Raw genomic sequence first — 27923 nt, forward strand, 5'->3', positions numbered from 1 at the left:
AGAATAAAATGGAAATTAGTTGATTAACAAGTCCTAAAAGACTAGAGCAGTGAGGAGGAAGCTTTTAAAAGAAACTCGCCATATTTTTTTAATGTGGGGGAGGAGGAGGAAATCAATGAAAACATAGAAAAATAGCCTTTGAATTTGGTAGTTTCAAGTAAAGGCTGGGGACATGAAAGAGATTAAACTCAACTTCATTCACCATGCCCATTCTTGTGAGCAGTGCTCACAGGAGATTTGATGAAGGAAAAGGCTGAAGCTGGGGGCGAAAATGGACCCTGGGGGATTATCAGTTAACATTCATTAGCATGGAGAGTGAGGGCTGGGTACTGCACAATGAGCGAGGGCGTCACGCACAGTCTCAGAATCATCTTTCAGTGGCAGGTGGGCCGTCCAGGCAGCTGTAAGGATCCATTTTAGTTTAATCGTGTGAGGAGAAAATGTCACGATCCCACAGTCATGATAGGGCAACAAAGGAAAATGATCTCTCTCGGCTGCTTTTAAAAGGCTAACGGTGCCCTTTGGCTTTGTCTAGTTGCAGAAATTATACAGTCATGGTATCAATTCAGCAGCCCCAAACAAAGGAGCCCTGTTTTCCATTCTTCCCCTCCTCTTATTCCAATCTGCAGAAACAAAAATAGAATGCTATTATAATACTGGACATAACAGGGAAGAGGATGCCTCGGGCAAGATCATCAATGGAAAAAATACACTACATTCAGATTATAAAAATCACAGTCAGTGGTTTATGCAGCATACACAGAAATAAAACCATAGCAAACTGGCAAGTGGGACTAACAATTTTTAAAACAAAGCTTTAGATATAGATAGATAGATAGATAGATAGATAGATAGATAGATAGATAGATATAGATATAGATAGATACATGCTTTTTTTTTTTTCAGAGAGGGAGAGGGAGAGAGACAGACAGAAACATCAATGATGAGAATCATTGAACAGCTGCCTCCTGCACGCCCCCACTGGGGATGGAGCCCACAACTGGGCCTGTGCCCTGACCGGGAATCGAACCATGACCTCCTGGTTCATAGGCTTGCGCTCAACCACTGAGCCATGCCGGCCGGGCAAAACAAAGCTTGTTAATGATGCAAATGAATGAAATGTCATTGAGATAGAAATGTCCCACATAATTCACTTGTCATTTTAATTAAGAGTACCATAAGCAGGTTAAAAGTTTCACTAATTTTTCAGGATAATGATTATAGTTACTGGTTTATCATAGTAATCTTCTAATTAACATTTTATACAGTGAAAGGCAAAGTTGTGAAAGGATTTTACAAATTTTTAGGTCCACATGTAAGACAGTTCCTTGACATTCAAACATACAGCTAAATGGGAAGAATCACAAACCCTAATGCACACTGTTCTACTGTCTATTATCTTTAGTACCTGCAACCATAGTCATAAATCAAGAAGATTTTGAGTGAAGATTTAAATTGAATTTAGGTCAACTAATATTTGAAAAGAGAGCTAAGGTTCCCAGTCAAGATGACGGTGTAGGTAAAAGCTGTACTCACGGTCTCCCACAACCACATCAAAATTACAGTATATTGCTATAATTGTTCCATTTTATTATGTTACTATTGGTAACCTCTTAATGTGCCTAATTTATAAATTAAACTTTATCCCAGGTATGTATGTATAGAAGAAAACATAGTGTATATTTAGGGATTGGCACTATCCACGGTTTCAGACATCCCCTGAGGTCTTGGAATATATCCCCAGGGAATAAGGGGGAACTACTATATACCTTCTTATAGAGTTTTGATATTTGACCCATGTAACTATTTTAAATATTTAATAAGGGGATTAAATTAAATTTTAAAAAGGGAAAGTAACCCTAAAATTGAGTGGGGGGAACAGAAACAAATTTAATTCTCTATCAAATGAGTACCATACTGATATAAAGCAAAAATTTATTTCAAGTGACTTTTGAACACACATTTGCATTATATATTTTTTGGTGGGATGTTTTTTGGTCCAAAGAATAAAAAAAACAGCTCAAAAAATTCACTTTAGTGTTTTTACTATTGTAATGATGTAGTAACATAGATATTATAATTTTGAAGCCTTTTATATATCTATTAGAATCAAATGGATATATGTTAATTTTTAAATTTTGAAATAAAAGAAAAAAGGGATATCAATATAAAATCAATAAATTTAAAACCTCATGTTGTAATTTTTATAATAGCTGTTTGAAATATTATTCACATGCCATAAAATTAACCTATTTATAGTTTTTAGTGGATTCACAGAATTGTGCAACCATCACCACTATCTAATTTCAGGATATTTCCATCACCCCAAAAAGGAAACCCAATATCCATTAGCAATCACTCCCATTCCCCTAACCTCTAACCCCTGACAACTACTAACCTATATTATGTCTCCATAGATTTGGCTCTTCTGGACATTTCATATAAATGGAATCTTACAATGTTTGGTCATCTATAACTGGCTACTTAGACTTATCAAAATGTACCAAAATTTGTACTAGTTTCCTGTGGCTGCTATAACAAACAAACACAAATTGGGTGGCTTAAGACTGTCGGGGAGCACAGGAGACTTGGTTGGAAAGTTTGTAAGGAGGACATTTCGAGATAAGGAAAGAGTGCTGAAGGCAGCCCATCCTGTTTATCGGAATTCCGAATTAGGGGAGTGCCGAAGGCAGTGCCCCTAATTATTCCTTGACCCTTCCAAACAAGGCTGTGCACGTACAGACCCCTAGGTGTTCACTGGAATCCTTATGCTTAATCTTTGGGTGTCCTTCGTTAAAGGACACTACAAACACATGTGCCCTCCCAAGATTATTTATCCTACTGATTATATCTAAAAGATAAACTTTATCTCAAACTGCTGTTACAATAAAAGCCATCAAGGCAGGCAATCGAGGCTGTCTGATTCCTTTAGCCAGGCAGTCCCTTAGCCCTCTCTTTAACAGCAAACGTGTCAGAGTAATCATTCATCCATCACTCAGGGTCTGCTGGACAGTCCCAGGAAAAACAACAGAAATTTATTCTCACACGTTTATCTAGGCCAGAAAGTCTAAAATCAAGGTATCAGTAGGGACCTGCTCCCACCGAAGAGACTAGGAAACTATCCATTCCTTTTCTCTTACAGCTTCTGGTGGCTCCGGCAGGGCTTGACTAGTGGTCACATCACTCCAATCTCTACTGCCACTGTCATATTGCTTGCCTCTTCTCTGTCTGTCCCCTGTGTATCTCTTGTAAGTACACTTGTCATTGAATTTGGGACCCACTTAGATAGTCAAAGATGATTTCATTTCAAGATCCTAATTTGAGCCCTAGCTGGTTTTGCTCAGTGGATAGAGCATCAGCCTGCAGACTGAAGTGTCCCAGGTTCGATTCCGGTCAAGGGTACATCCATGGTTGCTGGCTTGATCCCCAGTGGAGGGCGTGCAGGAGGCAAACAAACTATGGTTCTCTCTCATCATTGATGTTTCTCTCCCTTGCCCTTCCTCTCTGAAATCAATAAAAATGTATATTTTTTTTAAAAGATCCTAATTTGAGCCCTAGCTGGTTTGGCTCAGTGGATAGAGCATCAACCTGCAGACCAAAAGGTCCTGGGTTTGATTCCGGTCAAGGGCATGTACCTGGGTTGTAGGCTCCTCCCCAGCCCCGGCCTGATGGAGGCAACCAATTGATATGTTTCTCTCATATCAATGTTTCTCTCTGTCTTTCCCTCTCTCTTCCACTCTCTCTAAAAGATCGATAGAAAAATATCCTCGGGTGAGGGTTAACAACAACAACAACAACAAAAGATCCTAATTTGATTACATATGCAAAGACCTTTTTTTCCAAAGAACCTAACATTCACAACTCCAGGAATTGGGACATGAACATATCTTAATGGGAGCTAATTCAGCCCATGGCAATCTTTCCTCAGATGCCCCAAATACACATCCATCCCACATGAAAAATACATTTACCCCATCCCAACATCCCTAAAATTCTCAATCCCCTGCAGCCTCAACTATAAGTTTAAACTCTCATCTAAATGTCATCAACTCAAAAGTCCCAAATCTTATCATCAAAATTATCTAAATCAGATATGGATTTAATTCTGGGGCAAAATTCTTCTCTCTCTGTGGACCTGTGAAATGAGAAAACAATTTATCTGCTTCCAAAAAACAATGGTGGGACAGCCAAAAAATAAGTTATGGGTATTCCAATTCCAAAAAGAAAATGGAAGAAATAAAAGGGGGTAATTGGTCTCCAGCAAGTTCAAAATTCAGCAGGGTAAATTCCATTAGGTCTCAAAGCCTAGGAGTAACCCTCTGTGTCTCGCTGGCCTCAGTACCTATAGCTCCACTGCCCTCTGACTCTGTGTCCACGGCTTCACTCTCTGGGCCTAAAGAAACTTTTTGAATATTAGAAAAATACCCATAATGCATAAGTTTTGGATTTTTAAGAAAAGTAAAAATATTTACAAAAAGGGGGAAAGAGCAAAAGAAGGAAAAAAGAATTAAAGGAAGAAGGAGAGGTAGAGAGGGAAAGGAAGAAAGTTCCCTCTGTTTACAAGACTAAGATTCCTACTGCATGGACTCCCCTATGCTCACTGGAAAGCAGATGTGTTTAGCTCATGGATGCTACACAAACATCCAGACAAGACCATCTCCATGTAGGACCAGAGCAGAAGGTTATGCAGGTTTGCCCTGCCCAAGGGCATCAGAAAGCAGACATTGAGATTTCCATACTTATTATTACAATTTTCCAAAAGAAAGACCATAAGCTCTTATCCTATATAATAAAGCAGTAGTATGCAAATTGACCATCATGCCCTCGCACAAAATGGCTCCCCTCATATGATCAAAGATGGCCACCCCCATGTGGTCACAAGATGGCCAGTAGGGGAGGGCAGTTGTGGGCGACAGGCCAGCAGGGGAGGGCAGTTGGGGGAGACCGGGCTGGCAGGGGAGGGCAGTTGAGGGTGATTGGGCCAGCAGGGGAGGGCAGTTGGGGGTGATCAGGCCGGCAGGGGAGCACTTAGATGTTGATCAGGCTGGCAGGGGAGAGGTTAAGGCAGCCGCGGGCAAACTACAGCCCGCAGGCTGGATTCGGCCTGTTTGAAATGAATAAAACTAAAAAAAAAAGACCATACCCTTTTATGTAATGATGTTTACTTTGAATTTATATTAGTTCACACAAACACTCCATCCATGCTTTTGTTCCGGCCCTCTGGTCCAGTTTAAGAACCCATTGTGGCCCTCGAGTCAAAAAGTTTGCCCACCCCTGGGTTAGGGGGTGATCAGGCTGGCAGGCAGAAGCAGTTAGGGTCAATCAGGCAGGCAGGCAGGCGAGCGGTTGGGAGTCAGCAGTCCCGGATTTTGAGAGGGATGCCCAAGGAGGTCCTAGATTGGAGAGGGTGCAGACTGGGATGAGGAACACCTCTCCCCCCTAGTGCATGAATTTCGTGCACTGGGCCTCTAGTTGTATATATATAATTGCTTGTAAGGGGCCCTAAGTTAGGTTGGCATTAAGAGAAAAGGAAATGAACAAATACTCAGGTCCTAACAGGTTAAAGCTTAGCATAAAATATTTTATAATACTGCTTTAGTTAACAAAGCCACTCTGTGCTTAATCATAATTTTTAAAATTTCATATGGAAACATTTGATATCTGAAATATTTGATTTCATATTACTTTTACACCTGCTTCTTAAAAACATAAAAAAGCAACCCTAGCCAGTTTGACTCAGTGCATAGAGTGTTGGCCTGCAGGTCAAGGGTTTGATTCCAGTCAAGGGCATGTCCCTTGGTTGCAGGCTGCAAACCCGGCCCAGTTGTTGTGTATGCGGGAGGCAACCAGTCCATGTTTCTCTCTCACATTGATGTCTCTCTCTCTCTCTCTCTTTCTCTCTCTCTCTCTCTCTCTCTCTCTCTCTCTCTCTCTCTGTCTTTCCCCCTCCCTTCCACTCTTTCTAAAAATCAGTGGGAAAATATCCTCAGATAAGGATTGATATACACACCTACATCCTATATAATAAAAGCCTAATATGCAAATCGACCAAACGGCGGAACAACCTATGGAACAACCGGTTGCTATGACGTGCACTGACCACCAGGGGGCAGACGCTCAATGCAGGAGCTGCCCCCAGTCTGCAGGCCCCAGGCCAGCCAAGGCAAGTGCCAGCGGGGGCCCCTCAGTCGCCCCACTGGTCGCCAGCCAGGCCTAAGGACCCTACCCATGCTCGAATTTTGTGCGTTGGGCCTCTAGTAAATAAATAAAAGCATTTCTAATGAGCAGTTTTTAATAAATAATTGATGTCCTTCGTATCACCACTAATGTTTAAAATTACAGGTCTAGGCTAAGCACCTTTTTAAATGTCCTGATTTGCTTGCCTTCCAAAAAGCATTAGCCATTCTGAAGAACACATAATACTTCTGGGATTAAATGTATCAGCTGTAGAAGTGGCGCTGAGTCAGCATGGGTGTACAGGAGCTGATTACATTTCCCTTCCCAACCTCCACGTCTTTAACCTGGGGGGCTGACCTGGTTTATGGTAGAAACATTTCAAAAGGCAACGTGAAACCAAAGCAAGAGGCAAAACCCGTGTCCTACGATGCCATGTGCCATACACCCTTCCGAGCTGAGCTCAGCCTGAGCAACGCGCAGGAGACGCTGGTTGCGGCCTGCCAGCTTTCCATCCCAGAAATAGCCCTTTTCTGCTGGGATTTCCTCACGTCCTGGGCGGCTGAGGACATCCTTGATGTCTACCCACTGGCAGAGCTACTGACTCGAGCCATCTGACCAAGCAGCTGGACACCTACATCCTCAGAAACTGTGGCCTGACAAGTACCGCCAGCTACCCCTGGAGACTCTATGCCCTCCGCAGCCGCAACCGCCTGGAGGTCTCCTGCGAGAGCGAGGAGTCTGGGGGCACCCTGCTCTCCATCACGCCTGGAGCAGGAGCAGCCGGGCCAGAGCTCACAGCAGAGCCCCCCCAAGCCCCTGGAGACGTGCGGTTTCCGCTGATGGAAGCCGGGGTCCTCCAGCAGCTGCCCCAGCTGGCCCGCCGCCCTGAGGTCACAATGGCCAAGGCCCTCCTTCCCAGCAGAATGGGAGCTGCAGCCCGCAGAGCCCACAGACGGCGCTGCGGCCGGGCTTCCAGCACCCCGTGGGCTTCGGGGGCGTTGACTCCCCACCACCCACTGTCCTCAGCGACCAGGCCAAGGCCCCGAGCCCCTGTGGGACAGTGGAAGCCCTCGAGCCTCCCTGACCCCCCCGCACGTCCAACCCGGGCATCCGGTGTACCTGATCCGAGGGGACAGCAACCGCAGTCCCGGGATTCGGCGCGGAGCCCTGATGGGGGAGGAACGAGCCGCCCGCCGCAAAGGCCCTGGTTCCAGATGCAGCCCCGCGGCAGGAGCACCAACCTGTGTGTCGTGGGCGCTACATCTACGCGGTGGCGGCCGTGACTCCCACAATGACCTGCCTGCGGCGGGGCTCCGCTCAAGAGGGAGGATGCCAGCCGGCGCCGCTGGAGGGAAGATGTGCGTGGCGGCCCGCGGCCGCGAGAAAAAGACTATTTAAAGAACTCGCACTGCTATGACCCGAACAGCACCAGCTGGCCCACGGCCCCAGGGCAGGCCTGGCGCGGCATCGCCGTCCTCCTGGACCAGCTGTGCGTGATCGGGGGCAGCAACAATGATGCTGCTATGGGAGGGGCGTGTCCAGGTGGCCTGCCACAGCTGCACATCTGGGCAGCGGTCGGTCGTCCTCTGCCCACTCCCGGCTGGGCCTGGGGAGCCGGGCATTGCCGTCCTGGACGACAGGATCCATGCGCTGGGCGCTGGGCTCTGGGCTGCTCACATGGGCCACACGCACATCTGTGAGGTGAGGGCGGCGGGGAGGGGGGTCCCCCGCTGGACAACTACCCGGGGCCAGGCGGCCAGTGCACCCTACCCCGGGCCCTGCTGCCCCTGATGGAGGCCAGGCCCACCCAGACTTCGCCCCTGCGGTGATGGGTATGACTGACTGGGGGGAGCTGGACAACTTCAGCAAAGACTTAGGCTCTGGGGCTGGTGTCAGCAGGAAGGGAAGGTGGCGGGAGCTCTGAGGGCAGCCCAGGCCAGAGCACTTTACCCCAGGCCATGGGTACCCTTCCTTCTGGACCCCCCACCCCACCCCACCCCGCTGGCTCCTGCCACCAGCTTGCAGCCGGTCTGCGGGCTCTGTAGAGCTCGGCTGTGGATCGCCATGCAGGGCAAGGGCTGGGGTAGATGCTGGTCCCCCTGAGGGGTTTGCCAGGCCCACTCCTCCTCAGTTCACACAGAGCAGGCAGTCACCAGCTGTCCTGGCATCCCTGGTTCCGGTCCTGCTGGGCTGAGAAGGTGTCCTTCTCCAGAGAGACCTGAGCACTGGCACCTGGGCAAGGAGACTGAGGCATATGGAGTCCCCTTCCGCGGGCGGGGAGGCGGGGGTAGCTCCTCACCTACCCAGCAGCCAGGCTGAGCAATTGAGCTCCCAAGGGCTGGAGAGGGAGCAGAGTTGCATCAGGTTGCTTGAGACTGGCTCTAGTGATAAGAAGATCCCCTACTGCTGGGCTTTTCTGACCCCACGGTGTTGATAAATGAAATAAAACACCTTACAAAAGATAAAAAATAAAGTAACCAGCATTAGCAATTAACACTGGAGATAAAGATGACCCAGGTCATTATTAACAAAAAAGGAAAAAAGAGTCCAAGTTTAACATCAGGTAAAATGGAATTTAATTCAAAAGGTTTAAGATGCACTTTATATTACAAAATGTATCACCCACATAGAAGACAGAATCGTTATTCTACACCTTTAAAAACTCAACTGGATAGCACCCAAAGATAGAAATCAAAGCTGTCAGAAATACAAGGCAAAGTTGATACCCTCACTGCCTGCTGGGAGCTCTCTGCGCTCCCTGCAAGGAAACTGTTTGTTCATCCTGTGCCTCACTTTGTTTACTGTTAAATACAAATATCTAAACTAAGAGAAGCCTACCCACTATAGTTAGAATTCTTAACTCCCAATATGTGCAAAACTTAGGAAACAGCATTCCTAGATGATTGTCTCAAGGGGACATATTTTTGTCATTGAATATATAAGGGTCAAGTTGGAATGAGACCTTTACCAACTCTCCTATGTTTTGACATGATGGACACACAATAAACCACGTCAGGACTCTCTTAACAGATTCAAATAAGAAGAGGAAGGAAAGAGGAAAGGAGGAAAAATCAGGAAGAGAGAAAAGAAAGAAAAGAAGAAAGAAACCTTTATCAAGTAGTCAGTACTGTGTTAGGTGCTTTCACAAACATTAGTTCTAAATTACGTGCCTGTTAAGTCAGAAATGGTCTCCCTGGCATTCATCATGAGCAGGGCCGGATATCTTTAAAGCCCTAAAGCTTTGAACATGAATTAATTTGTTCTCTAAATCCAGGTCTCTCTGACTCAAAAGATGTAATGCTCAAGGGAGTTAGGAGATCAAGATCTGTGTGTACATTTAAATTCCCCATTCTGCCTCAATTCAAAATAGATGTCTGAGTATCTAGCCAGCCGTGGGCAAACTACGGCCCGCGGGCCAGATCCGGCACGTTTGAAATGAATAAAACTAAAAAAAAAAAAAAAGACCGTACCCTTTTATGTAATGATGTTTACTTTGAATTTATATTAGTTCACACAAACACTCCATCCATGCTTTTGTTCCGGCCCTCCGGTCCAGTTTAAGAACCCATTGTGGCCCTCGAGTCAAAAAGTTTGCCCACCCCTGATCTAGCCTTTAAATCCATCTAAAGTGAGATTTTGTTTTCTCTCCAATTTTCTACTGGGACTGAAAAATAGAACAGACACCAAACACCCACTGAAGGCCCATGAACGAGCCTGCTCTCTGGAACCTTCATTGCTCACAGTGTTGGTTCATACACTCTGCACTTGCATAGAGTGAGAATTAGCTAAAGAAGCTAAAAGTGAAAGAGGTGGACACAATTGATATCTTCAGATGTTTGAAAGACTGAGATGCTGAAGAGAGACTAGCTTTACTCTGTACAGAGAGCAGGGCTAGGATGTGGAGGTGGCAGGGAAGCCATCCATCAACTAGAGCCCTTTCCTAGGGGATGGCAGCCTGGTGAGATGATCTGCACCCTCCACAGAAGTGTTCATGAGAAGCTAGAAGAGCATCTGTTGGGGATGCTGGAACTAGGATTTCTGCCTAAATTAGAAAGATGAACTAGACCAGTGGTTGGTTCCCAAATACATGTCCAGATATGACAACATTTCTACTGATCTTAGGCAAAATATGAAGAAGGAGGAGGAGGGGGGAAGGGGAGGGGAAGAGGAGGAGGAGGTCATGAATTAGTACTAGAGCTCACTTTATTGAATTTAAAAGGTTGCACTTAATTCTGAGATAATACAAAGTCAGTCCTTCCTACTTTTTGACTGTTCTGAGTCTCCACTGTTCTATGAAATAATGGTGGTCGTTGTTGCTTTTGGTTGTTTTGTTTTTCCTTAAATGGCAAAAGCAAAATTAGCATTCCTATGCTGACTACCCTAATTTTTCTTCTATGTTAATGGTTCGTAGAATTCAGGAGTTCACAGAATTCAGAACTGGCCTGGACAAATTCAAAAGTCAGCTAGTTGTTCAAGCCAAAACATCAGTGTAGGGTCATATCAAAGCCTTGAGTCTTCTCCTTCTCTAAACACTCACATCCACCATTGATGGTTTGGCTCAGTGGATAGAGCGTCAGCCTGCGGACTGAAAGGTTCCCTGGTTTGATTCCAGCCAAGGGCACATGCCTGGGTTTCCGGCTTGATCCCAGTAGGGGGCATGCAGGAGGCAGCCAATCAATGATTCTCTCTCATCATTGATATTTCTATCTCTCTCCCTCTCCCTTCCTCTCTGAAATCAATAAAAATAAATATTTTTAAAAGCATTATTTATTAGAGAGAAAAAGCAGCGTAATCATTAGCTCTGGTCCAAATCAAAATATAACTTGTAATCAAGTTGCTGTATTGTTTTTTGTTTCGTTTCACTGTGAGAGAGCGATCGTGGCAGCTTTTGCCTCTTAAGAACAAGGGGAAGCAAAACTCGAACAGAGAAAAACATAAGAGAGAGGTTCTCAAATACCAGTGTCTCAGAATGTACTCAGAGATGGACTGAGAAATGATCATAATAATTATAATACTTATAAAAAGAGCTAGCACATGATTGGCTGCCTCCTGCATGCCCCCCACTAGGGATCGAGCAACCAACCCAGGTATGTGCCCTAGCCAGGAATCGAATGTGATTTCCTGGGTCATAGGTCAAGGCTTCAACAACATAGATTATTCAATACTAGGCACTCCTCTGAACACTCTGTTAACTTCTTTTTTTTTTAATATATTTTTTTATTGATTTTTTACAGAGAGGAAGGGAGGGAGATAGAGAGTTAGAAACATCAATGAGAGAGAAACATCGATCAGCTGCCTCCTGCACACCTCCTACTGGGGATGTGCCCGCAACCCAGGTACATGCCCTTGACCAGAATCGAACCTGGGGCCTTTCAGTCCGCAGGCCGACGCTCTATCCACTGAGCCAAACTGGTTTCGGCTCTGTTAACTTCTTAATCCTCACCACAACCCTATAAGGAAAAAAACTATTGTTATTCTCATTTTAGAGATGGGGAAAATGACCCATTTAGCCTCTAGTCATCTCCAGAAGAAGAAGAAAAAAACAACAGCCAAAGCTCTAACATTGTTTCTCCAATTTACTTTCATCGGTTGGTTCAACACTTGTTCAGACTGTTTTCTCTTTCCAGCTCCTCTCAGCAGGATTAGAAAGTGGGGAGAGAGGCCATCTTTAGGCCTTTCTCATGCCAAGATTAATTCCACTAACACATATAATGTCGTGTCCTATCATTTTCCATAACGGGATGTGAATTTTTAACTTGGGTGAGACAAGTTATGCAAATAAGCACAGCCAAAAAGAATGCACCAAACAGAATGCAAAAGCAATGGTGAAGCGGAACCAGGATGCCCGACGTTTTCAGCCACAGCAGCCTCTCAGGGCACAGAGGGTCAGGATGTCGTCAGGAAGAACTGCGCAGCTGGTCCTGATCTGCCTCCGAGAGCTGGCTCAGCCTGGAGGCCAAGAGCTTCCTTCCACTGCCTCTCTCCTGCCCACACTCATTAGCATATGTCCCTCAACAAGGCAGAGAAGGAAATACTCCATTTGGAAATGTGTCTCCCCTTGGTGTCCCCCGATGACACTATTTTAAAGAATATATTTGTATTTATTTTAGAGAGGAAGGGAAAGGGAGAAAGATGGAAACATCAATGATGAGAGAGCATCATTGATTGGCTGCCTCCTGCATGCCCCCCACTAGGGATCGAGCCCACAACCCAGGCATGTGCCCTAACCAGGAATCGAACCGTGATTTCCTGGGTCATAGGTCAAGGCTTCAACAACTGAGCCGCGCCCTGGATGACACTTTTTATGTGACAGTGAACAGCAATATGGTGGCTAGCACCTTTTCATTCAGAGCAGCACTGACATATGTCTATGTGCAAAAAAATAAATTTTTCCCCCCAGAGTCAGTGGCTCATTTGGTGGGAGTGACACTTGAAGCAAGAGGGAAGGTCAGAGGACAAATATCCAGGAGGTGTGAAAGAGATGTGTCTCCATTGATCTAAATCACATTAGGAGAACCTTTTCCAAAAAATCAAAATCTCTGGGCCTTGGCCAGTTCCACAGAGAAGGCCACAGCCCCTGAGTGGAGAAGCTGGCCCATCCTATTGTCTTCATAGTAACAAGGGGCAGAGGCCACGGCTTGGTCTCCCCTCAGCTCAAGCTGAATCTGAGAGTTTAAGAATCAAGTTTCAGATCAATTTCTAAATGGACAGATTAATGCACTGGCATTTGGAGCCAAGAAACACATTCCTTTTATATAACGCATTTGTGTTCCAGAAAGAGGCTAGGCACACCAGCTTCACACTGCTGGCTTTGCTTCTGCTTCTCAAGGATTCAACGTACCATTTTTAAGCTGATCTCTGTCTTTTTAAAGAAAAGTTGTGCAACAATGTGAATGTACTGGTGCCACTACTATATATACTTAGACATGGTTAACAGACTCAGTTCCATGTTAAGTATATTTTACCACAATTTAAAAACTTTTTACTTGGAAAAAAAAAGCAAATGAAGACATATTTGAAATTTTCAAATAGAGTCCAGAGATATAATAATGCTGACAACAGTCATTTCACATAAACATATTTCAATATTCAATGACAAAACAGCAAATAAGGAAGAAAGTGAATAAAAACAAATGTGAAATATTTTGTTTTCAGACGTAATGTGTGCATAGGAACCCACATTTTTTTCACTAGCACAAAGTGAAGGCATTTTTTACTAAAGATTGGGCTCAAAATATTGAATAGATCTAAAGGCCTGAAAAATTTTTTTAAATACATTTTATTGATTTTTTACAGAGAGGAAGGGAGAGGGACAGAGAGTTAGAAACATCAATGAGAGAGAAACATCAATCAGCTGCCCCCTGCACACCCCCTACTGGGGATGTGCCCGCAACCAAGGTACATGCCCTTGACCGGAATCGAACCTGGGACTCTTCAGTCTGCAGGCTGATGCTCTATCCACTGAGCCAAACTGATTAGGGCAAGGCCTGAAAATTTTTAACAAATCAAGAATCAAATCTCTTATAATTCTGACTATTTTAATTGTATAAAGTGATGGAAATGTTTTGTTTCAATTAAATTTTGAATTATGTTACAAAAATATTTTTAAAAGTTGTCAGATTTGCTTGGCATCACCAATGGAACAGAACATAGTCTAGAAAAATAAACCAAATTTATTCTGAAATTTAGTATAAAGGTGGACTTTTAAGAATTTTTAAAATGTTTTTATTGATTTTAGAGAAGAAGGAATAGGGAGAGAAACCACAGCATCGATGTGAGAGAAAAACATCAATTGGCCGCCTCCTGCATGCCCCCTCCTGGGGATCAAGCCCAAAACCCTGGCATGTGCCCTGACCAGGAATTGAACAGGTGACCTTTTGGTACATGGGATGATGCTCAACCAACTGAGCCACACTGGCCAGGGCAAGGTGGACTTTTTTTTGATGGTTGCCGTATGGGAGGGGTGTTGAGTAGGTGATGAAAAAGGGTAAGGGATTAAGAAGAGCTTGAGAAATAAGAAGAAAGCTTCCTTTTAAAATAACTCTTAGGATCTTTTGCATTTTGTACCATCATCATTACCCAGATCCAAACAAAAACAATTTTAAGAGAAAAGGCCATCAATATAAATGTCTTACCTACAAACACTGATTAATTAGCTCCAGACTGAAATGGTTGAACTGACATTTTTAGAAAAGAAACTGAAATGCCACCCACCCCTGTGACAATAAAGCATAAAAGCAATGACAACTCAGTTTCATCAGGAGTTGAGAAGAAAAAGTTGAAGAGCAAAGACAAATGAGTAGAATTAAACTTCTTTTTTCAATTGTCTCAAATATTCCAAGTTTTTAAAAAGTCTTTGGAGTAGGAGGACTAAACAATAATTATCCATATTGAGGGAACAAAAACCTTTAGAAGTATTTTCAGCCCAGGCGACGTGGCTCAGTGGTTGAGCGTCAACCTGTGAACCAGGAGTTCACGGTTTGATTCCCGGTCAGGACTCATTCCTGGGTTGTGGACCCTATCCCCAGTGTGGGACATGCAGGAGGCAGCCAATCAATGACTCTCTCTCATCATTGATGTTTCTATCTCTCTCACCCTCTCCCTTCCTTGCTGAAATCAATAAAAATATATATTAAGTAAATAAATAAAACTCTTTTCAGCCCTGGCCTGTTTATCTCAGTGGATAGAGCGTTGGCTTGCGGACTGACAGGTCCCAGGTTCAATTCTGGCCAAGGGCACCTGCCCAGGTTGCAGGCTCGATCCCCAGTAGGGGGCATGCAGGAGGCAGCCGATCAATGATTTTCTCTCTCATCATTAATGTTTCTATCTCTCTCTCTCTCTCCCTCTCCCGTCCTCTCTGAAATCAACCCTATCTAATAAAAGACAAATAGGGTAATTAACCATACCTCTGATACGCTTCCCATTGGCTAATCAGGGCAATATGCAAATTAACTGCCAACGAAGATGGCGGCCAGCAGCCACACAGCTAAAGCGAGCAGGAGGCTTGCTTGCTCCAGTGATGGAGGAAGCCAAGTTTCCCCGCCTGCCGCGGCCCGGCTCTGAGCCTGAAAGCAACAGCTCCAAAAGCAACTATGTTTCAATTATAGAAGCTAAACAAACCCCAGATACCTGCTTTCAGGTCTCAAGCTGGAGCCGGCCTCAGAGCTGGAGCTGGCTCTCAGCTCAGCAACAGCCAAAGAAGGTAAATAAATCCCAGAATAAAAGAAAAAAAGAAAAAAAGGAGAGGTTGAGAGCTTCAGTCGCCCACCAGCCTGAAAACAGCCCTCAGCCCCTCACCCAGATTGGTCAGGCACCCCAGTGGGGACCCCTACCCTGAAGAGGGTGCGACCAGATGCAAACAGCCATCAGCCCCCTCATCCAGGCTGGCCAGGCACCCAAGCAGGACCCCCACCCTGATCCAGGACACCCTTCAGGGCAAACCAGCCGGCCCCCACCCGTGCACCAGGCCTCTATCCTATATACTAAAAAGATAATATGCAAACTGACCCTAACAGCAGAAAGACTGGGAATGACTGGTCACTATGACACACAATCACCACCAGGGGGCAGACGCTCAATGCAGGAGCTGCCCTCTGGTGGCCAGTGTGCTCCCACATGGGGGAGCTCTGCTCAGCCACAAGCCAGGCTGATGGCTGCCAGTACAGCAGTGGTGGTGGGAGCCTCTCCTGCCTCCTCAGCAGCGCTAAGGATGTCCGACTGCAGTTTAGGCCTGCTCCCCATTGGCAAGTGGACATCCCCCCAGGGCTGCCGGGCTGCCAGAGGGATGTCTGATTGCCATCTTAGGCCCAATCCCCCAGGGAGCAGGCCTAAGCTAGCAAGTGGTCATCCCCTGAGGGGTCCCAGACTGTGAAAGGGCACAGGCCGGGCTGAGGGACCCCCCCCTCCCCGAGTACACAAATTTTTGTGCACCGAGCCTCTAGTAAAAAATAAAAATAAATTTTAAAAAAGTATTAAAAGGGAGGAGAACCAAGATGGCGGCATAGGTAAACACCGGAGATTGCTGCCTCACACAACCACTTCAAAAATACAACTAAAAGACGGAATGGGCATCACCCAGAACCACAGGAAGGCTGGCTGAGGGGAAATTCTACAACTAGAAGGAAAGAGAAAAGCATACCGAGACTCAGAGGAGGCGCAGTGTGGAGGTGGAATACTGAGGTGCGGAGGTGCGCGCAGAGTGGGCTGGCGGCTGAGGGTGCGGTTGTCTGTTTCAATTGGGAGGGAGTCTCAGGCTCTGGGCTCCAGATCCAGGCGAGTCTCTAGGGACCCAGACTCAAACAGGAGAAGTGGGACTGTCTGGCTTCGGTCGGAACTCGAGGGCAGCTTTCTCTCTGAGGTTTGCAGTGGTTGCTGGGACACTGAGAGGCGGAGCATCTGGGGACAGGACTGAGAGCAGCCATAACTGCTCCCTCCGCCTGCCCTGTTGTTCCCGTGGGACCCACCCGGCCCAAGCCCTGCACAGAGGCATTTGCCGGATAGCCTCAGGCAAAGGCTAGATTAGCACCTCCCTAGAGGACAGAAGTTCTCTCACTGCAGACACAGCTGATTCTCACAGCCAGTTGGCCTGGAGGTCAAATCCCCCCCAGTATTAACTACAACAATCAAGGCTTAACTACAACAAGACTGTGCACAAAGACCCCAAGGGGGTGCACCAAGAAAGCATAAAAAATGCGGAGACAAAGAAACAGGACACAAATGTCAGAAATGGAGGATAGAGTTCAAAACCACACTTTTAAGGTCTCTCAAGAACTGTCTAGAAGCCGCCGATAAATTTAGTAAGGCCCTCGAAAAGACTGGTGAGACTGCCAATAAATATAGTGAGATCCTCAAGAAATCTAATGAGACCGTTGATGTTGTGATAAAGAACCAACTAGAGCCCTAACCGGTCTGGCTCAGTGGATAGAGCGTCGGCCTGTGGACTGAAAGTTCCCAGGTTTGATTCCGGTCAAGGGCATGTACCTTGGTTGTGGGCACATCCCCAGTAGGAGGTGTGCAGGAGGCAGCTGATCAACGTGTCTCTCTCATCGATGTTTCTAACTCTCTATCCCTTTCCCTTCCTCTCTGTAAAAAGATCAATAAAATATATTTAAAAAAAAAAAAGAACCAACTAGAAATTAAGCATACACTGACTGAAATAAAGAATGTTATACAGACTCCCAACAGCAGACCAGAGGAGTGCAAGAATCAAGTCAAAGATTTGAAATGCGAAGAAGCAAAAAACACCCAACTGGAAAAGCAAAATGAAAAAAGAATCCGAAAATATGAAGATAGTGTAAGGAGCCTCTGGGACAGCTTCAAGCATGCCAACATCAGAATTATAGGGGTGCCAGAAGATGAGAGAGAGCAAGATATTGAAAACCTATTTGAAGAAATAATGACAGAAAACTTCCCCTACCTGGTGAAAGAAATAGACTTACAAGTCCAGGAAGCGCAGAGAACCCCAAACAAAAGGAATCCAAAGAGAACCACACCAAGACACATCATAATTAAAATGCCAAGAGCAAAAGACAAAGAGAGAATCTTAAAAGCAGCAAGAGAAAGAAACTCAGTTACCTACAAGGGAATACCCATACAACTGTCAGCTGATTTCTCAACAGAAACTTTGCAGGCCAGAAGGGAGTGGCAAGAAATATTCAAAGTGATGAATGCCAAGAACCTACAACCAAGATTACTTTATCCAGCAAAGCTATCATTCAGAACTGAAGGTCAGACAAAGAGCTTCACAGATAAGGAAAAGCTAAAGGAGTTCATCACCACCAAACCAGGATTATATGAAATGCTGAAAGGTATCCTTTAAGAAGAGGAAGAAGAAGAAAAAGGTAAAGATACAAATTATGAACAACAAATATGCATCTATCAACAAGTGAATCTAAGAATCAAGTGAATAAATAATCTGGTGATCATAATAGAATCAGGGACATAGAAAGGAAATGGACTGACTATTCTTGGGGGGGAAAGGGGTGTGGGAGATGCGGAAAGAGACTGGACAAAAATCGTGCACCTATGGAAGAGGACAGTGGGTGGGGAGTGAGGGCGTAGGGTGGGGCGGGAACTGGGAGGAGGGGAGTTATGGGGGGAAAAAAGACGAACAAATGTAATAATCTGAACAATAAAGATTTAATTTTAAAAAAAAGAATCAAGTGAATAAATAATCTGATGAACAGAATGAACTGGTGATTATAATAGAATCAGGGACATAGAAAGGGAATGGACTGACTATTCTTGGCAGGGAAAGGGGTGTGGGGGATGCGGGAAGAGACTGGACAAAAATCGTGCACCTATGGATGAGGACAATGGGTGGGGAGTGAGGGCAGAGGGTGGGTGGGAACTGGGAGGAGGGGAGTTATGGGGGGGAAAAAGACGAACAAATGTAATAATCTGAACAATAAAGATTTAATTTTAAAAAAAAGTATTTTCAGATAGAGATGGGTTTTAATGATATTTAAAACAGAGCTCTCAGGTTCTCCCCACCAACACCCAAGCTGTCACCTCAACACAAATATGTACAAATGTCCTTCTAACCCCATCCAAGCACAGCTATCAATAATCAGCGTGTATCTGAATAGGCAGCAAACGTGGCAACTAGCTACAACCCTTCCATTTTGGCCATTAAGGATATTAGTTCTGCATTATTGTTTACAGGAAACATTTCCCACTAAGGCCAGCCTGCGGGTCCTGACCAAAGTAACACAGAGCTGGAGCCCAGGCCCCTGTGTTGGCGCCAGGAAAAGCGAAGGAGCAGGGGCAGATAGAATGCCCAAAAGGGCCGAAACCGGTTTGGCTCAATGGATAGAGCGTCGGCCTGCGGACTGAAAGGTCCCAGGTTCGATTCCGGTCAAGGGCATGTACCTGGGTTGCGGGCACATCCCCAGTGGGAGATGTGCAGGAGGCAGCTGATTGATGTTTCTCTCATCATCGATGTTTCTAACTCTCTATCTCTCTCTCTTCCTCTCTGTAAAAAATCAATAAAATATATTTAAAAAAAAAAAAAAGAATCCCCAAAAGGGACTGCTGGAGAGCACAAGGCTGCCAGAGCAGGCCCGTGTCATCTTCATCTCTGTCCGCCTCAGAACAGTGATGGAGCAGGCGCAGAAGGGATGAGAAGGAAGCTGGTCCTGGAGAGAGCAGCAGAAACACTTGACAGGGTTCAGACCCAAAGATAAACACCAGCTGAGAAAAGAATTCTCCAGAACACGTTCGAGAGATGAGCATACCACACTTGACAATTCACTGCTGCTACGTCCCTTTAGATGACTTTTTGTTGACATACATGAGATAGTGGTGTACACAGGTGGAAATCAAACAAGCTGGTCACAAGGCCTTTCCCCTACCTTTCCAGTCTTCTCTCATCCCTCCCCTACACGACCTCGGCATTTTCTCACCTCCTTGCCCTGTTCTCCCCTCATGAGATGCCCCATTTCCAGTCTATCTATTACACTATGTCCCATCCTTCAAGGCCCATTTCAAATCCCTGTCCCCTCCCCAAACCTCCTCTGAACATCCAAGTCTCCTGAGATTTCTCTAAATTCTAAGACATTTAATATTTTACATTAAATATATACATACATGTATATGCACACACATGCATGTATATACCATTCTAAGATGAAATTAAATATAACACTGAGCCATAACATGCATTGAATGTAACAGTTAAGATCACAGGCCTGGGGTCCTGGCTTGGAATCCCCTCGCCACCTCTTACTCTGTAGCCTTGAGGAATTTGCTTAACCTCTCTACGCTGTGTAAGGCTCAAGTTTAAGAACCCCTACTTATCAATTCACTCACTTTGCTCATTGACTGTTTACTAAGAGTTAATTATGTGTGAGGCCCTGGCAAACAAGATGAACAAGATTTCACCTCCCAAATCCAGATACAGTCAAAGTGGAAGTCAAACTTATAAAATAACCCACAAATAACCAAGAACCAATTCCAATGGAGCCGACTTTAGTGGATGGTTTTTCGGAACATTTTGGGGATGATATTTTCTAGCATAAGGTAAAAGTAGATTATGAATATTTTTATAAATGCAACTGTTTAAGGCCCCGGGCCATGTAGCTCAGTTGGTCAGAGCACCGTCTGATCTGCCAAGGTTGTGAGTTCAATCCCAGGTCAGGGCACATGCAAGAATCAATCAATGAATGCATAAATAAGTGAAACAACAAATCAATGTTTCTCTCTCTCTCTCTCTCTCTCTCTCTCTCTCTCTCTCTCTCTCTCTCTCCTTTCCTCTCTCTCTCTCTCTCACAATCAATTTAATAAAAAGTTTAACCCAGCCAGTGTGGCTCAGTGGTTGAATGTCCACCCACACACCAAGAGGCTGTTGGTTTGATGCCGTCAGGGCACATGCCCAGGTTGCATGCTTGATCCGGGGGGGGATTGGTACAGGAAGCAGCCAATTAATGTTTCTCTCATCTATGTCTCTCTCTCTCTCTCTGTAAAAAAATCAATAATAAATATTTTAATTGTTTAAATGCAATTATTTAAATTAAATTTCTAGTGAAATGAACATAATCCTAGATCCCTAATTTATTTTTTATTTCTTTTATTGTAGCAAATAATTTATTTTTAACATAAACATTTCCTCTTGAGTAAGTACCAAGAGTGTAATTTTTAGAGCACATTACCTCCAACTTGTGTGAACACCATGGAAGAGAAAGTCACAGTGGATAGAAGAAGAAAAAGAATGAAAATTTAATGACACGTTTTTATATATATATATATATATATATATATATAAAATTTATATATATATATATATATATATATATATATATATATAAATTTATCATTCTTTGATGACTAAGGATTTTGCCAGGCCTCTGTCATAGTTCTAGAGATAGTCTCTTATATACTTTATGTCTACAATGCTACACCTGAAATAAGTAATACAAAATAAGATCTAGCTGAATGTATACCCACTTTGGGATATCCTTAAAATAGTTTTAATTTATTCCTTTTTAATAAACTCATACTGTGACTTTTTCTTAAGAGTAGGTTGTTTTATAAACTAAGACTCATCAAATATATCAGTATTCGCTAAAACAATGCTCTAAGTGCTAAAAGGTAGAATTGGAGGTGGGAGGGAATATGTAGGGTCCAGACAATTGGTCCTTCATTAATAGAAGTTTTGCTCTAATTAAGTCACCAACAACCACTAAGAAATTGGTTGTGCTTTCTGTCTTTATGAGAATGATGTAAAGATAACTTCCTCTTATTAGTAGAGCAGGCTGCCTGCCTTTCTTCTTGCTTCACAGCACTATGCCAGCTGCAGCTATGCAGGATCCTTTTCTACCTAGCAACTGATAAACAAACAATAAAAACAAAAAAAAAACCTTTGTCATTGGCCAGATCTCCATTTGGAAACAGGCATAAATTCACTAGTCTTAATTTTAGCTACTGGAATTGCATCCTAGCAGGGAGAAGGAAAAGAGTGTAATTTTTAGAGCACATTACCTCCAACTTGTGTGAACACCATGGAAGAGAAAGTCACAGTGGATAGAAGAAGAAAAAGAATGAAAATTTAATGACACGTTTAACTCTTTATTCAACAGAAATGTCGGCTACTGTCCTAGTTCATGTAGCTCATGGTGGGACAGGGATAATAGACTTTTAAAAAAAGCAACAGTGCCCTAGCCAGTTTGGCTCAGTGGATAGAGCGTCAGCCTGTGGACTGAAGGATCCCAGGTTCGATTCCGGCCAAGGGCATATGCCCAGGTTGCGGGCTCGATCCCCAGTAGGGGGTGTGCAGGAGGCAGCCAATCAATGATTCTCTCTCATCATTGATGTTTCTATCTCTCTCTCCCTCTCCTTTCCTCTCTAAAATCAATAAAGATATACATTAAAAAATAATAATAAATAAATAAATAAATAAAGCAACAGCCCTGGCCGGGTAGCTCAGTTGGCTAGAGTGTCTTTCTGATATGTCAAGCTTGCGGGTTTGATCCCTGGTCAGGGCACATACAAGACTCAACCAATGAGCCTGGCCAGTGAGGCTCAGTGGTTGAGCATCGACCTATGAACCAGGAGGTCACGGTTTGATTTCCAGCCTGATTGCAGGTCAGGGCACATGCCCAGGTTGTGGGCTCCATCCTCAGTAGGGGGCAGCTGATGGGTGATTCTCTCTCCTCACTGATGTTTCTATCAATCTCTTTCCCTTCCTCTCTATGAAATCAATAAAAACATACTTTTAACATTAAATATAATAGTCAATGAATACATAAATAAGTAGAACAACAAATAGAAGTTTCTCTCTTTTAAATCAGTAAATTAAAAAAATAATAATAATAAAAAGGGACAACACTTTGGTGTGATATTTTGTTTAAAAACAGGGATGTGAACACATCACTTATAGAGAAAGCCCCACAGGGTGCCTGTCACTCTCTGTCACTGTCCTGTGATGACCAGGCTCAGAACCACCACTTTAAATCTCCTTTTGAAGGTTTCTCTCTTTTTTAAAAAAAAAATATACTTTATTGATATTTTACAGAGAGGAAGGGAGAGAGATAGAGAGCTAGAAACATCGATGAGAGAGAAACATCAATCAGCTGCCTCCTGCACATCTCCCACTGGGGATGTGCCCCAACCAAGGCACATGCCCCGGACCGGAATCGAACCCGGGACCCTTCAGTCCCCAGGCCGACGCTCTATCCACTGAGCCAAACCGGTTCCGGCTCTCTTTTTTTTAATAAATATTTTTTTATTGATTTCAGAGAGGAAGGGAAAGCAAGAGAACAGAAACATCAATGATGAGAGAGTATCATTGTTCGGCTGCCTCCTGCACGCCCCCCACTGCGGATCAAGCTCGAAACCCAGGCATGTGTCCTGACCAGGAATTGAACCATCACCTCCTGGTTCATAGGTTGACGCTCAACCACTGAGGAATGCTGACCAGGCTCCTTTGAAAGGTTTTCAAAGCAGTTTTACTCATGTCATACTCACCTTCCCAGCAACCCTATATCAGGCTAATAGGATTCATACAAGAAACTTGGCCATAAGGGATTCAGTGACTTATCCAAGGTCACTGAGTGTTCAACACGTCCAGGAATCAAGTCCAGGTTTCCAGCCGCTACTGGCTGATCCCCTCACCCGTGTGTCACCCTGTTCTATTCTCAGACGGTGTTCATGCCCTCACTGAAAACAGACACCCTACTACTGCCAAAGACTCTTCCCTTCATTGTCCCACAGGCAGGGAGCCACAAGAAGATGGCAATGGCCCAGCAGGCTTATCTCCAGATGTCGCCCCAATTAGGCTGCCTCCCCTGACAACTTGCCTAACCCCTCCAATCCTCAACGTCCATACTCAGTCTTATGAAGATTAAATGACATTATATGCATATAGTGCTTAGCACAGTCCTAGCACAACATACACCCTTAATAAAAGCTATATCCTATATAATAAAAGGCTAATATGCAAATTGACCAAATGGCAGAATGACTGGTCACTATGACGTGAACTGACCACCAGGGGATAGATGCTCAATGCAGGAGCCTGCTCCCTGGTAGTCAGTGCACTCAGCCAGAAGCCGGGCTCATGGCTGGCAAGCACAGCAACGGTGGTGGGAGCCTCTCCCACCTAGGTGGTAGTGCTAAGGATGTCCGACTGCTGGCTTAGGCAGGGAGCAGGCCTAAGCTGTCAGTCGGACATCCCCCGAGGACTCTCAGGCTGCGAGAGGGTGCAGGCCAGGCTGACGGAACCCCCCACCCCCCACAGTGCACGATTTTCGTGCACCGGGCCTCTAGTCATAAAATAAAGGGTGTGCTGTTGAGGATGTGGAGAATCTAGAACCTCTGTATACTGCTGATGGGAATGCAGATTGGTGCAGCCACTAAGGAAACAGTATGGAGGTTCCTCAAAAAATTAAAGATAGAACTGCCATACCATCCAGCAATCCCACTTCTGGGTACTTCTCTAAAAGAAGTGAAATCAGGGTCTCAAAGAGATACTAGCACTATTCACAACAGCTAACGTGTGGACACAACCTACATGCCCATGCCCATCTGTGGGTTTATGAATAAAGCAAATGTGGTCTATCCTTGGCCGGATAGCTTAATTGGTTGGAGCATCATCCCGACATGCCAAGGTTGTGGGTTTGATCCCTGGGCCAGGACACACATACAAGAATCAATGAATGCATAGATAAATGGAACAATAAAATCAATGTTCCTCTCTTTCTCCCACCCTCTCTGTCTCTAAAACCAATAGATAAAAATTTTAAAAGGAAAGAAAATGTGGTCAATATATAAAATAGAATATTATTCAGCCTTAAAAATGAAGGAAATCCTGTCATATGCTACAACATGGATGAACCTTGAAAACATGATGCTAAGTGAAATAAGCTAATCTTAGAAGAACAAATACTGGGAGTGGGTGGGTGGGAAGAGATTAACCAAAGAACTTTTATGCATGTATGCATAACCCATGGACACAGACAAACAGTATGGTGAAGGCCTGGGGCGGGGGACAGGTGTGAGCTAGAAGGGTTCAATGGGGGAGGGGGGCGGGAGGGGACACCTGTAATATTTTCAACAATAAAGACTTTAAAAAAGAAAGAAAAACAAATACTGTGTGATTCCACTTCTAGGAGATTTCTAAAGTAGTCAAACTCACTCATAGGATCCAAGAGTGGAATGGTAGCTGCCAGGGATGGCGGGGAGGGGCCCATGGGAGTTGCTAACCAATAGGCATAACATTTCAGGGAAGCAAGGTGAATGCGCTCCAGACAATGGGGGGTGGGGGTGAAGGCCGGGACAGGAGTGTGGGGGCAGGCTGGGAGACGACAATGTGGGGCAAAGGGGACATATGTAATACTTTCAACAATAAAGAATTTTTAAAAAGAAAAAGAAATTACAGGTAAAAACAAAAAAGATGAATGCACTCTAGTGATCTGCTACATGGCATTATACCTGTAGTCAGCAATAATGTATTGTACACTTTAAAATCTGTTAAGAGGGTAGATCTCATATTGAGTGTTCTTACCACACACACAAAAATAAACTAAATAAATACTAGCCTTTATAGTTTAAAAAAGCACATGTCATTATCTCATCATCACCAAGTGCCTGCTATCACACCAAGAGAGCTGTACCAGCCCATATATGCATACCTTTCTACACCCAATAGACATTTTGTCCTAATCATGTCCCACCATGAGATGTTAATAGTACAGATATGCTGCTTATGTCCTGTGTCTGGTTGAAGTGACACAAACCAACTCTCTACTAAAAGATCTTAGATATTTTTGCCCCTGTCCCCACTAAGAATCAGTGATCACTGCCTTGGGAGTGACAATGCCTTCGCCATCCTTCCAAGCCTCCCTCCTCAGGAAGGCTTGGTCTGCGTGACCATAAAAGCCTCTGATGGACACGGCTCTCGTAACCTTCAATACCCATATCCTCACACAGTGAGTTCCTATGAACTGTATTGCAATGCAAACTGCAGCAGATGCTGGACGTTCACTTGAAGCCCAGCCCCTATTCTGACATGTGGAAGCTTCATAAAAACAAATACACAAACCAAGGCCAAGATATGGATCACCTATTTTTTAATATATTTTATTGATTTTTTACAGAGAGGAAGGGAGAGGGATAGAGAGTTAGAAACATCAATGAGAGAGAAACATCGATCAGCCGTCTCCTGCATACCCCACACTGGGGATGTGCCCACAACCAAGTTACATGCCCTTGACTGGAATCAAACCTGTGACCTCTCAGTCCGCAGGCCAATGCTCTATCCCCTGAGCCAAACCAGTCAGGGCATGGATCACCTATTTTTTTTCTACCACTTTGAAAGAAGAAAGAATTATCACTGACAATGTTTGACAAGATGAGCCTGGATAAATATCTGGTCTAGGCTAAATCAATATGACCTTCCATGTGTTTTCCCCACCACTTTATGATATATAATCGATCTAATGATGAAATCTGACAGAGAAATGATGCTACACAATAGCTGGAGTTATTAAATCATTAGCCAACGAGTCTCCTGCAGGCATTGCAAGATGACAAATTCTCTCGGTCCTCTAAATTTCAATTTAAATAATGTAACATTCTGCTCCAGGACAGGAAGGTCTTGTGTTTATTAACTGTGATGAGATGGGAATTTTGCTGAGTATTAAGAAATAAAAATGATCATTTAACAACTAGGACAGAGGATAATCCATTGCTGAAAATAGCATCCTCCACCAGCTTGGAAGGTTTGCTGTGGAAGAAAATGTACTCAGGCAAATGCCAGTGACCTGCCACTTTGCCAGATTCTTCCTCCTGGAGTGTGTTCTGGACTGAATTCTCCTTATATACCAAACACAGCCGCACACCACTCTCCCATTATCTCGAGTGAGTTGTGCCTTGGTAACATGCCCCCACCCTACAAGGAGACCACATTAACCTAAACAACTATATGACATTCATATTTACTGTAAGAATGCTGTTGAGGATATTGTTTACTATATAATACAATGTCCTCTATAAGACAGAAGAAATTTATCTTTGGTTTCAGCCCCAGGAATAGTTGTACTTCTAAGCAGCAAGTTTATCTATATATATAAAAGTCAAGCAACCAGAACGCCAGAATGACAGGAATGACCAGTTGCTTTGATGCGCACTGCGGCCCTGATCTGCCCCACACACCAATCGGGGGCGGAGACGGCCAGCCGACCTCCCTCAGCCCCCTCCCTGCTGGCCAACCACCCTCGACCCCTCCCCCCAGCCAGCCCCGCCCCTGATCGTCCCACCTCCACCCCAATCGGAGCAGGCCAGCCAGACCCCACCCATGCACAAATTCGTGCACCAGGCCTCTAGTTCTCAGATAAAAGCCATGAACAGTAGCGCCTTGGCATCTGCAGATTTGATCTTTGTATTTTCAACAGTTCAAAAGAGACAGGTTGAATGGGCCTCACATCTAACTCACAGTGGCTATAAAGGTGGGGTGTGGTCTGAAACCCTGGCTAATAGGTGAGCCTGATGCCCCGATGTGCACATGTCAGGACAGCTTTGCTCATTGAGGTACACAGCAACCCCCCTGCTCTTCACCACACTGTCCTGTCTGGTCATGCTTTCTTCCTGCTGGCTGCTGGAAAGCTTGGAGTCCATTTTATGCCCCTTCTAAAGTTCACTAGTCTTCACTGCATCGTTTCTGAGTCCTAACCCTCCCCTTTTTTAAAAATAGGATTTTATTGATTTTAGAGAGAGAGGAAGGAAGAGGGAGAAAGAGAGATAGAAACATCACATCCTGAACACCCCCTACTGAGGATGGAGCCTAAAACCTGGGCATGTGCCCTGACCAGGAATCGAACAGGTGACCTTTTGTGCATGGGATGACTGAGCCACACCAGCCAGGGTGAACCCCACCTTTTATAGGATTCCATCTTAATGCAAATAAGCTTAGAATTTGCAGGCGCCCCTCCCAAAGGCCCAGGGGTCTGCCTCATGTCATTTCACCTTGAGCATGGTCAGAGAGCTCAGCTGTTGGAACCCCTGATCTGGGCTCCTCAGCAGGACAGAATGGAGCAGAATAGGGCAGCTCTCCCTGGCTCAGGGCCAAGGCACGACCAGAAATGCTCGCTTCAAGGAAAGAGTTCCATCTTGGCTCAGAAGAAGGACAAGGAAAAGTAAAGAGGAAGAGGCAATATTCATCTTCACTCCACACTGAGAGAAAAGGGTCATCTTTCCCAGCAAGTGACTGGGAAAGAGACAATTAACGGCACAAATAATTTTCAAGAATTACT

Source organism: Myotis myotis, unplaced genomic scaffold (assembly GCF_014108235.1).
Source record: "Myotis myotis isolate mMyoMyo1 unplaced genomic scaffold, mMyoMyo1.p scaffold_m19_p_16, whole genome shotgun sequence".
NCBI lineage: Eukaryota > Metazoa > Chordata > Mammalia > Chiroptera > Vespertilionidae > Myotis > Myotis myotis.